This window comes from Photinus pyralis, unplaced genomic scaffold (assembly GCF_008802855.1).
Source record: "Photinus pyralis isolate 1611_PpyrPB1 unplaced genomic scaffold, Ppyr1.3 Ppyr1.4_LG10, whole genome shotgun sequence".
Taxonomy (NCBI): domain Eukaryota; kingdom Metazoa; phylum Arthropoda; class Insecta; order Coleoptera; family Lampyridae; genus Photinus; species Photinus pyralis.
In genome coordinates this window covers 17286293-17298696 of record NW_022170250.1, presented here as the reverse complement: position 1 = coordinate 17298696, position 12404 = coordinate 17286293, and the positions used below count along the sequence as shown (strand labels likewise).

General features: G+C 38.0%; 2 protein-coding genes across 2 annotated transcripts in view; both read right to left on the bottom strand.

Moving 5' to 3' along the window:
* The window catches only part of LOC116161157 (flotillin-2), a 376423-nt gene that overhangs the window by 15180 nt on the left and 348839 nt on the right, over positions 1-12404 (bottom strand). The gene's annotated exons all lie outside the window — the stretch shown is intronic.
* LOC116161139 (glucose dehydrogenase [FAD, quinone]-like) overlaps positions 1-12404 on the bottom strand; it is a 397381-nt gene that overhangs the window by 85145 nt on the left and 299832 nt on the right. The gene's annotated exons all lie outside the window — the stretch shown is intronic.

Here is a 12404-nt window from a genome sequence, read left to right as displayed (position 1 = left end):
CATTCAAAGTTGTTTCCATCTGGAATTTTTCCAAGGCAAATTTTTACCAGGACTAGAGTTTGGAAGTAAAAGTCAAAATTTTCCAGAGGTTTCGTGCCGATTCCGTAGCAAAGTTGTCAAAAAGTGTTAATTATAACTTGCGAACTAGAAACTATTACGATAAATTTGAACAGTAGTGGAAGTTTTACACGCGTGAAAAATTCATTGAGCCTGAAACGTTGTTTGATTGTGTCTACCCAATTTTTTAGTGACTTCAAATCATAGGAGTCGACCTGTATTTTGTATCAATCTAGTGATGCAGTAATAAACTCATTTATTTAAAGGTGTTGGAAATTCTATTTTTTATCACTTATAATTAGACAAGAGGTTTGTATTTTACCGAGTAAATTTGGGTTGTTTAGGTAATGAAAATCTGTTGCCTAGCAATTAGACGAGAAAAACTGTCAACTAATAAAAATGAATCTATATGACTTCTACTAACAGTGCTCAATCATATCCTTTATATACTACCCTAGTGATGAAATAAACCATCAAACCTCCCTCCTCCGGCAAACCTCCTAGTCCAGAACCGTACTAGCAAAAAGTCGAACCCACTCAGTACAGTTTCAAATCTAGTGACTTTTTGAGTTAGAATCGGCCCTATGTAATGCGCCCCCCTCAAGGATGATCCATACCCAATATTTCATTGGAACAAGCCCCCGAACGATCGAATCATGCCCCCCGAAATCGATAATTATTAACCTTGACAAACCCTCGTTCAGAACTGCACTAGCAAAAATTCGAACCCACTCAGTACAGTTTCAAACCTAGTTATTGTTTGAGTTAGAATCGGCTCCATATAACGCGCTCCTAAAACACTTTCAAACCTAGTTACTTTTCTAGTCACTTTCAAATCTAGTAACTGTTTGATTTAGAATCGGCCCTATGCTTTCTAGCGGAGTTTCTAGGGACTTTTCACATCTGGTGACTTTTTGAGTTAGAATCGACAACCTATTACGAGCCCTCTAGCAGAGTTCCAAACCTAGTTACTTTTCTAGTGACTTTTTCGAGTCCAGTATCTTCTTCTAGTGACTTTTTGAGTTAGCATCGGCCTTATATTTAGAACAGGCGCAAACCTCGCCAGCGCAGTTCAGAACCACTCAATCCTAGTGACTTTTCTAGGGATTTTCATCTAGTGTGATTTAGAATCGGCCGTACACTACCATCGACAAGAACCCTTGACTCATGCGCAAACCGAAATTTACTTTAGCTCGGACGCAAACCTCTGATACTTTATTTCGAGCGCAGACCTCCACCCCTTGACCTTGACGTTAGCACAGGCGCAAACTAGGGGGAAACAAGTACCATTTTTGGTGTACACCAAATTCAAATTAATTCACGTTAATTCAAATTTATTCACGTTAATTCAAATTAATTTAATTAGGTAATTCAAATTGAATCATGTTAATTGACATTCATTCTCGTGAATTTTAATTAATTCACGTTAGTTCAAATTAATACAGGGGGGGTGTACACCAAACATTCAAAGTTGTTTCCATCTAGAATTTTTCCAAGGCAAATTTTACCCAGGACTAGAGTTTGGGAGTAAAATACGAGTATTTCAACGGCGGATTTTTTCTGGGGACAAATTTTTTACACAAGTATACCAGGGAAACATTTTCCAAGAGCAATTGTATCAATCTTAAATTTTCAAGATGAGAATTGTTCCATAGAGAATTTCCCCAGGGTGAATTTTTCGGAGACGAGATTTTAAGTGCCAAATATTCCAAGGCCTATTTTGTTGGAGGCTACATTTTCCGTATGCGAATTTTCTGGAAATGAATTTTTCCACGACAAATATTCCCAAGACGAATTTTGAGGGGACAATTTTTGTGGGTCAAATATTTCAAGGACGATTTTTTTACGTTTCTGGAGACAAGTTTTCCATGCAAGTTTCCGGGGCGCGTTTTTTAAGCGAGTATTTTAGGGCATAAACTTCCAACGCAAATTTTGGGGACCAAATTTTCGAAAGAGGATTTTTTCTGTAGACGAATTTCCTTTTCTGGACGAATGTTTCAAGGGCAATTTTGGGAGCCTACATTTTCTTTTTTTGCACGGAAGCATTTTAAAAAGGCGATTTTTTCATAGCGAATTTGTCTCCTATATTTTTTTCGGAGGACGTCTTTAAGGGTCAAATATTCCACGGGCGATTTTTAGAGCGCATCAAATTTTCTGGAATTATTCACGCAAGTATTCTAGCGAAGGTAAATTTTTATAAGCCTTGTTTTATGAGAGCGATTTTTACTACCGAATTTTCAGGAGATTTCTAAGGGCGATTTTTTACAGGAATCGGCGATTTTCGAGAAACGAATTTTCCAGGGCAAATTTCGTCAGGATCAGTGTATGTGGGTCAAATATTCCAACGGAGATTTTTTCGAGACTAAATTTTCTGGGGGCAAATTTTTCAAGCAAGTATTCCAGAGAAAAGTTTCCCAAGAACGATTTTTTCGTGTTTACATTTTCAGGACAAGAATTCCATAGCGAATTTTTCCAGGACGAGACGTGTTTTTAATGTCAAATATTCCAAAGGCGATTTTTTCAAGGCTAAATTTCCAGGACAATAATGTGTTACACAATTATTCCAGGAAAGAATTTTCCGGTGCGCAAATCCCCAAGGAGACTTTTTCAAGCCTACATTTTCCGGAAGCGAATTTTTCCATAGGGAATTTTCCCAGAAGAAATTTACCGGGAACAAGTCTTTGAAGATCAAACACAATAGTGATTTTTCCGAGGCTACACTTTCAAGATGAGAATTATTTTATAGGGAATATCTCCAGTGAGAAACTTTTCCGGGAACAAGCCTTTAGGGATGAAACATTCCAAGGGCGATTTTTTAAGCGCAACCAAATTTTCTGAAGCGAATTTTCTGGAGATTTATAAGGGCAATTTTTTCAGGAATCGATGATTTTTTAGAAACGAATTTTTCTTAAGGGGAACAAGTACCATTTTTGGTGTACACCAAACATACAAATTCAAATTAATTCACGTTAATTCATGTTAATTTACGCTAATTCAAATTAATTCACGTTAATTCTAATTAATTCAGGCTAATTCAAATTAATTCAGAGGGGTGTACATCAAAAATTCAAAGTGGTTTCAGGGGGAAACAAGTGCCATTTTTGGCGTACACCAAAAATTCAAATTCAAATTAATTCACGTTAATTCAAAATAATTCACGTAAATTCGAATTAATTCACGTTAGTTCAAATTCACACAGAGAGGTGTACACCAAACATTCAAAGTTGTTTCCATCTAGAATTTTTCCAAGGCAAATTTTTACCAGGACTAGAGTTTGCGAGCAAAATATTTCAACGGGGCATTTTTTCAGGGGACAAACACAAGTATACCAGGGAAAAATTTTCCAAGAGCAATTTTATTAATCTTAAATTTTCAAGACGAGAATTTTTCCATAGAGAATTTCCCCAGGGCGAATTTTTCGCAGACGAGATTTTAAGTGCCAAATATTCCAAGGCCTATTTTGTTGGAGGCTAAATTTTCCGTATGCGAATTTTCTGAAAATGAATTTTTCCACGACAGATATGCCCAAGACGAATTTTGAGGGGACAATTTTTGTGGGTCAAATATTTCAAGGGCGATTTTTTTACGTTTCTGGAGACAAGTTTTCCACGCAAGTTTCCGGGGCGAGTTTTTTAAGCGAGTATTCCAGGGCATAAACTGCCAACGCAAATTTTTCTTTGACGATTTTTTGGGGACCAAATATTCCAAAGATGATTTTTTCAACATTTTCTGTAGACGAATTTCCTTTTCTGGACGAATGTTTCAAGGGCAATTTTGGGAGCCTACTTAATTTGAATTAACGTAAATTAATTTGAATTCATGTGAATTAACTTGAATAAACGTGAATTAACATGAATTGACGTGAATTATTTTGAATTAACGTGAATTAATTTGAATTTGAATTTTTGGTGCATACCAAAAATGGTACTTGTTTCCCCCTAGGTTTTGCCAATTGATTTCGTCTTTATTTTTTTAAGCACATATACATTTATGAAACTTTTTTGAACTTTTCAGTCCTCTTGAAACCTCCTTCCCTTATGTCTCCTTGAAACTGCCTGAGCCTCCTGAGACTACGCGAATTTTTGCTGAAGGTTTAAATACTTTAGGGTGATCCTTTAGAAAGTACATTTCGAATTTCCTAGGCACTGCGGTGCACTTCCGAGTCTTCGCGTGAAGTTTCTAAAGTTTTCCTGAACCTTCCGGAATCCTTCTCAGACTACCCGAATATTCCTCAACCTTTCTGAACTGTCCTCAAGTAAATTCTTCGTGTTTTCTAATCGTCCTTAGCGTCCTGGTTCTTCCCGAGCTTTCTGGAATCATCAACAATTGAATTTTTTTTTAGTCTCCCGTGCCTTACTGGACGTTTTAGAAAGTCTTCAATCGTTGAACACTTTTGATTCCCCCCAGGCTCATTTCAACCTTCCAAAATCCCTCAAAAATGTTTGATGAATGAATGTTTCTGTTTTGTTTAGTCTCTTTGAGAGCTTTAGTGGATCTTCCTGGACCTTTTAAAGTCTTTGTAGTGGTCCTTGAATCTTTTTACAGCCTTTAATTGTCCCTTTGAGTTTCTTCCTAAATCTTCTCGCATCTTCTTAAATATTCCTGGGTCTTGTTAAAACTTCGCGTCCAAATCGGAGCCCTTCGCGCCTTCTTCGTTGTTTGGAACTTTTGTCAGACTTCTCCATCCACACCTCACATACGCCTCTGCTTATTTTAGACCTGCTTCCTAATCGCTTACTCGTGCGTCCTTCTTCCTTCTCACAGCTCCTTCCCCCTACCTCTTGAGCATGCTTCACTGCTGCTTCACGCTTCGGCCACCGAGAAGGGGAACTCGCCGATTAACTTCGAACTTCCTTTTCCTATCAGCCTAGCATCGACCGCCTCATACACTCGAAAGGGGAAGGGACACCTTTAGCATCTTCCATAAACCGCCTCTTACTTATTAACCGCCGAATAACTTCGAACGATCCCGATTGTATAGAAGCGCATTAGCAATAACAGAACAAGGCGTTTCTTCGAAAATAATTCCACCAAATTCCCGAGATTATTTTATGTGCAATCACGTTGTAGTAGAAAACCAGAAGTACGTATACTATGTGCCCAACGAACATTAGTCTTTCATCAAAGGAGGGTGGTAAGGTTGCAGAGAACTCAGAACAAACAAATACTCTGAACTTACTGATCGATTCATTTTCAGCCCTTTTGGTGTAGAAACATTTGAAGCTTGGGGTCCTTCAGCTAAGCCATTTACTATGGATGTAGGTCGGAAAAATTTTGGAAAATCTAGAGAGAGTCGTTCAACTAAATTTCTTAAACAGCGTCAGGAAATTCAGAGGGGTAATGCGATACAATTCCATATCACAAATGTTTCATCTAAGTTTTTTATATTTTGCATTGAACTTACATTGTTAATCTTGCACTTAATTGTTATAATCTAGTTAAACAAATAGTCAAAATTTTTATACTTTGCTAGTATTTCAAGCTCGAAAATTGCCGCTCATCTGTGGTTGTGGAAAATCCCGGGCAAATTTTTTTGTCGAAAACGATTAATTAAAGTGCTCTCTGGCCGTTTTTATTAATTTCATGATCGTATCGGGGGGGAGGGAAGGGGGGGCTTAATAAAGTCATTTTTTCTTCAAGAATAGAAATTGCACAAGGGGGTGCTCGTGCAAGCACCGCCAACAGGGTCGCATTATAGAGAAAGAGTTGCCTGGGACTGTGTCTCCGCAACAACCCTCGTTAATGTTTCAAATATAATGCAGTTAAACGAATATTGTAGACAACCCGGTAGACATCGAGGAGTGTCATCGGCCATAATAAGCGAGAGGGAAATATGACGGATTTCGTCGACAACATTTTAGAGTATATTGCTATGTAAGCAAATCGAATTGTGTTTCGAGTTAGTTCCCATATCGATGCGCTCGTGTTATGTTATAAATGGTGAGTGATAAATTTGCTATAAATGTTATAAATTAATCCATTTCAAGATTGTTATAAATTTATTGTTAGTTGTGAATAAATCACGTAATTAAATTTACGTTACAATAATAAACGCTCTGCAATATTAATTTATTAAGCTGAGTGCTAGCCAACACAACAAATGGGAGGTAATGAAAACGTGCTAATTAATCGCTCATAATCTAACCTAAAATGTGCGTGTAAATCTTCCACTACTGTTCGAATTTACCGTAATAGTGTTTAGTTTAATTGACATTTTGAACTCTACGCGTTTGTTCAACGGCATCAGCACGAAACCTCTCGAAAATTAACAAAGTTCTCGATACGTAATATAAATTTTTATTAATCTGAAAGTTTGAATGCCAGCACAAAGAACGTACAGAGACAAATGTGAGATAAAGAAAGATGCTAATTAATTGCTCATAAGTGCAAGACTTGTCCTACCATCGAATCTAACTTAAGAATGCTGTTGATCTTAAACCGGAGGTGCGTAAGCGGCATAAGCAATCTCTACGAAAAAAACAAGGGTTGAAATAAGCAACCCAGCCCCCAGTATAACAAAAATTCCGTACAAGTGATCCACAGATAGTACCACAACGTCGAGTTGTATATCGCTCGCACTGCTCCTCCAAGTGTTGTAAAGGTCGATGTCTTTCCGCTGCTTGTCATATAATCCGCTTTCAATCAGCCGCTCTATTATGTCGTCCAAAGTGTCTACAAAGTAGAGATTTTTTAGACAGTAGAACACGCTTAATACGTTTGGTGAGATAATGGTGTCGACGAAAGTCGAATCGACCCGAAAACCTCCAAACGATTGCAATTGAACTCGATCATTTGACGTAACGACGGCTGACATATTACCGTATACTAAGACGTCTATTATTACCAGCTTTGGAGACCTTTCGTAAATTACAAACTTTTCTCTGACTTCGCTGTACAGCTGATTATCGGGGAGGGTATCGTCAAAGTATATCTTCTGTAGGGCCCAGCTAATATAAATCGGTAGAGGTGACTTTACCAGCTCTTCCAAGTTGTCAATACCTTTGGAGTACTGCGGAACGGTGAGGACCTTGATAAGGTTCGAAACGTATGCGGTTTGCACGTGAATGCTGTAGACGATGTAGCATAGCAGCAAAAACCGGACAATCGAAGATCTAGGCATGTTCGAGGTTGCTCCCCAAAACGTGATGTTGACAACTTCAAAAGTTACGTAACCGAAAGCCAGTTGGCCATCCGCCTGGTAGCGGCGAATCAACCACCAAGAGCACGAAGTCAGCACAAATGCCAGGAGGACCATTATCCAAACTTCCACCTTAAATATCTTGAGCAGCATTTCGAGCACGGATATTTTTTCAGGCCTTGGAACAATCCACTCCAAGTGATGACGAGAAAATACCTTGCTCAACTTCAGATGGTTAAAACTTTTCTGTGTTACCAAGCCTCTTCCAAAAGCGATAAAAGTGTAGGTCCTCGAAAGATTAAATAAATTGTTCCCAGACATTGCCACTTTTACTCCCGTTACAGACGTCAAAGCATCTACCGTGAGGAACGCCGCTGACAGTATGGTGTTGGTCTTATGGTTTTGATTGGGGTCATGGTGCGAGGAAAATATTGCTAAGCACCCTTTGTAGCTTCGCAATGATTTGGGAATAGAATCGACGATTTCTGGACATGTCTGTTTCTGGAGTATTGATGGCACCTTGCCGCAGCTGTTTCCAGGCGCATGCGGATTTGCAGTGAACAAATTTGTGTCGACGCCCTCTTGGATCATTACCGCCACGTAGACGATTCCGTAGCTCCACATTAATGCGAGTACTTCTTCTGGGGTCACGCTCCCCGTAGCAACTATTAAAAATCTCCCCGAAGACGAATATCGAATATCCCAAATCGAGCTTCGACTTAGGTGAATTAATTTTAAGGAAAGCGATGCGACGGTGTCGATTTGCAACACGAAGTTCTTTCCAATGTACGACATGGTATTAGATATGCTTCCATTGTGACCTATCACCATTTTGGGATTGTAAACTGAATGGGGCAGGTATTCGCCATAAAATATGAGCACTTGGTCACGGAAAATTGTACCAATCACTTTTTGGACGCAATACTGAAACTGAAAGCTAGGGCTTGTTGCACGGTTTCCATTCCAAAAGCTCTCGCAGCACACCAGCGTGCAAAATAGCAGAACCAACAGGATCGGTTTACTCATGGCGACTGACGGAATAGAAGAGGCGAACTTCACTGTCTTATTTGTCTTTAGAAACAAAACTCATTAAATGATCATTATAATGTCATCATTTCTACATTACCACACCTTGATACTGTCTTACTGTAGTTTTCTATTTATCTTTCGGTCACCAACAATGAAGTTGTTTATTTTATAGATGTTAAATTGACATTGTAATATGTTTGAATGAGTATAGCCTACTCTCTTTAGTCATATGGGTAGACAAAGTGACGACGGAAAAGATAGATAGACATGTGCATTCCGTGACGTGTCATTCTTTATAAAAATGGGACGCGGACCACGATATAAAATGAAGTTCCAAACATGATACCATATTGTTTTCATGGAAACGACGGGAAAACGTAAGCTTGCTACTTTGGACGTCTAAATTATATTCAGTCCGGGGGATTTATAGTTTACCTGCGCCTGTGACATCATATCAACTGTATTTTAGCTGGTTTAAGATAAGGTATTGTTTTGCACTATATACTAATAAATTGAATTGCATTTGCGTTTCTTTAAACAATTCATTTATATCGTTTGGGCGTAAAGACCTTGGGATTAATTAGAATTAACATGAATTAATTTGAATTAGCGTGAGTTAATTTGAATTTTACTGTTTGGTGTACACCAAAAATGATACTTGTTCCCCTTAAAAAAATTCGTTCCTAAAAAATCATCGATTCCTGAAAAATTGCCCTTATAAATCCCCAGAAAATTCGCTTCAGAAAATTTGGTTGCGCTTAAAAAATCGCCCTTGGAATGTTTCATCCCTAAAGGCTTGTTCCCGGAAAAGTGTCTCACTGGAGATATTCGCTATAGAAAAATTCTCATCCTGAAATTGTAGCCTCGAAAAAATCACTATTGTCTTATCTTCAGATTTGTTCCCGAAAAATTTCTTCTGGGAAAGTTCCCTATGGAAAAATTCGCTTCCGGAAAATGTAGGCTGGCTGGAAAAGTCGCCTTGGGGACATGCGCACCGGAAAACTCTTTCATGGAATAATTGTATAACAAATTTTTGTCCTGTAAATTTAGCCCCGAAAAAAATCGCCCTTGGAATATTTGACATTAAAAACACGTCTCGCCCTGGAAAAATTCCTATGGAATTCTTGTCCTGAAAATTTAAACACGAAAAAATTGTTCTTGGAAAACTTTTCCCTGGAATACTTACGTGAAAAATTTGCCCCCAGAAAATTTAGTCGCGAAAAAATCCCCGTTGGAATATTTGACCCACAAACACTCGTCCTGACAAAAAATTGCCCTGGAAAATTCGTTTCTCGAAAATCGCCGATTCCTGTAAAAAATCGCCCTTAGAAATCTCCTGAAAATTCGGTAGTAAAAATCGCTCTCATAAAACAAGGCTTATAAAAATTACCCCGCTGGACCTAGCCCCCCCACCATTGTGAATCAATTTAAGAATGGTATCCAATTTATGAGCTATTTAGGAGCTTTTCGTATTGCAAGCTTAAAATTTTAGAGCTGGCTTTAATCACTAGGAATCGAACATTTCTTATGGGGTGGCCGAGTCTACTTGGATTCAGCCCCCCCACCGATTAGAATTACTTTTTTCAAATTAAATTTTACACTGGAATTACGAGCTATTTAAGAGCTTTCATTTACAAGTAATTTCGATTTTTGAGCGCCACTCTTAAAAGAGCAAATTGATATAATCGATTATATCAATTTGCTCATTTAAGAGTGGCGCTCTAAAATCGAAATTACTTGTAAATGAAAGCTCTTAAATAGCTCGTAATTCATGCATAAAAATTTATTCGAAATGAGTAAACGATAACAGAGGAGGGGCTACGTCCAAGTGGAACTGGCCGCCCCATCGATTATATCAATTTGCTCTTTTAAGAGTGGCGCTCAAAAATCGAAATTACATGTAAATGAAAGCTCTTAAATAGCTCGTATAATTCCAGTGTAAAATTTAATTTGAAAAAAGTAATTCTAATCGGTGGGGGGGCTGAATCCAAGTAGACTCGGCCACCCCATAAGAAATGTTCGATTCCTAGTGATTAAAGCCAGCTCTAAAATTTTAAGCTTGCAATACGAAAAGCTCCTAAATAGCTCATAAATTGGATACCATTCTTAAATTGATTCACAATGGTGGGGGGCTAGGTCCAGCGGGGTATAAAAATTTACCTTCGCTAGAATACTTGCGTGAATAATTCCAGAAAATTTGATGCGCTCTAAAAATCGCCCCTGGAATATTTGACCCCTAAAGACTTGTCCTCCGAAAAAAATATACGAGACAAATTCGCTATGAAAAAATCGCCTTTTTAAAATGCTTCCGTGCAAGATTCAACTCGTAAATTCATACAGGGAATATTCGCCTCTACGAATTTTCCTCTCGTAATATTTGCGTGAAAATTTCACCCCCAACAATTTTCGAGAGGGTTCTTCCTGGAAAACTTCTTTCCTAAAAAATTCGCCTATCGAATAAAGTCGTTCTTGGAATATTTGACTCCCAAAATCTCCAAGGAAAATTGTTCTGGGAAAATTCGCTATGGAAAAATTCTCTTCCGAAAAATTTACCTACGGAAAATGTAGGCTCCCAAAATTGCCCTTGAAACATTCGTCCAGAAAAGGAAATTCGTCTACAGAAAATGAAAAAATCATCTTTCGAATATTTGGTCCCCAAAAAATCGTCAAAGAAAAAATTGCGTTGGAAGTTTATGCCCTGGAATACTCGCTTAAAAAACTCGCCCCGGAAACTTGCGTGGAAAACTTGTCTCCAGAAACGTAAAAAAATGTCCCTTGAAATATTTGACCCCCAAAAATTGTCCCCTCAAAATTCGTCTTGGCGAATATTTGTCGTAGAAAAATTCATATCCAGAAAATTCGCATACGGAAATTTTAGCCTCCAACAAAATAGACCTTGGAAGGCGCATAGTTACCATGACAAAAAGAGCTACTGTGAAAACGCGAAAATTTTGCAAAAAAATTGAGCCTTTAACACAAAAATTGATTTGAAAAATCATTATGCGCATATAACGTGTTTCAACAGAGCGCAAAATTCAACCATTTTAGCATAGCATAAGTGCTCATTCGGAAGGCGCATAGTTAACGTGAAAAAAAGAGCAACTATGAAAACGCGCAAGTTCTGCACAAAAATTGAGCCTTTTGAAGCTCAAAAATTGATATAAGAAATCGTTATGCGCATATAACGTGTTTCAACAGAGCGCAAAATTAAACCATTTTAGCATAGCATAGGTGCTCATCCGGAAGGCGCATAGTTAACGTGACAAAAAAGAGCAAGTGCGAAGACGCGCAAATTTTGCACAAAAATTAAGCCTTTAGAAGCTCAAAAATTGATTTGCAAAATCATTATGCGCATATAAGGTGTTTCAATAGAGCGCAAAATTAAACCATTTTAGCATAGCATAAGTGCTCATTCGGAAGGCGCATAGTTAACGTGAAAAAAAAGAGCAACTGCGGAAACGCGCAAATTAAAAATTGAGCCTTTAGAAGCTCAAAAATTGATTTGGAAAATCATTATGCGCATATAAGGTGTTTCAATAGAGCGCAAAATTAAACCATTTTAGCATAGCATAAGTGCTCATTCGGAAGGCGCATAGTTAACGTGAAAAAAAGAGCAACTATGAAAACGCGCAAGTTCTGCACAAAAATTGAGCCTTTTGAAGCTCAAAAATTGATATAAGAAATCGTTATGCGCATATAACGTGTTTCAACAGAGCGCAAAATTAAACCATTTTAGCATAGCATAGGTGCTCATCCGGAAGGCGCATAGTTAACGTGACAAAAAAGAGCAAGTGCGAAGACGCGCAAATTTTGCACAAAAATTAAGCCTTTAGAAGCTCAAAAATTGATTTGCAAAATCATTATGCGCATATAAGGTGTTTCAATAGAGCGCAAAATTAAACCATTTTAGCATAGCATAAGTGCTCATTCGGAAGGCGCATAGTTAACGTGAAAAAAAAGAGCAACTGCGGAAACGCGCAAATTAAAAATTGAGCCTTTAGAAGCTCAAAAATTGATTTGGAAAATCATTATGCGCATATAAGGTGTTTCAATAGAGCGCAAAATTAAACCATTTTAGCATAGCATAAGTGCTCATTCGGAAGGCGCATAGTTAACGTGAAAAAAAAAGAGCAACTGCGGAAACGCGCAAATTTTGCACAAAAATTGAGCCTTTAGAAGC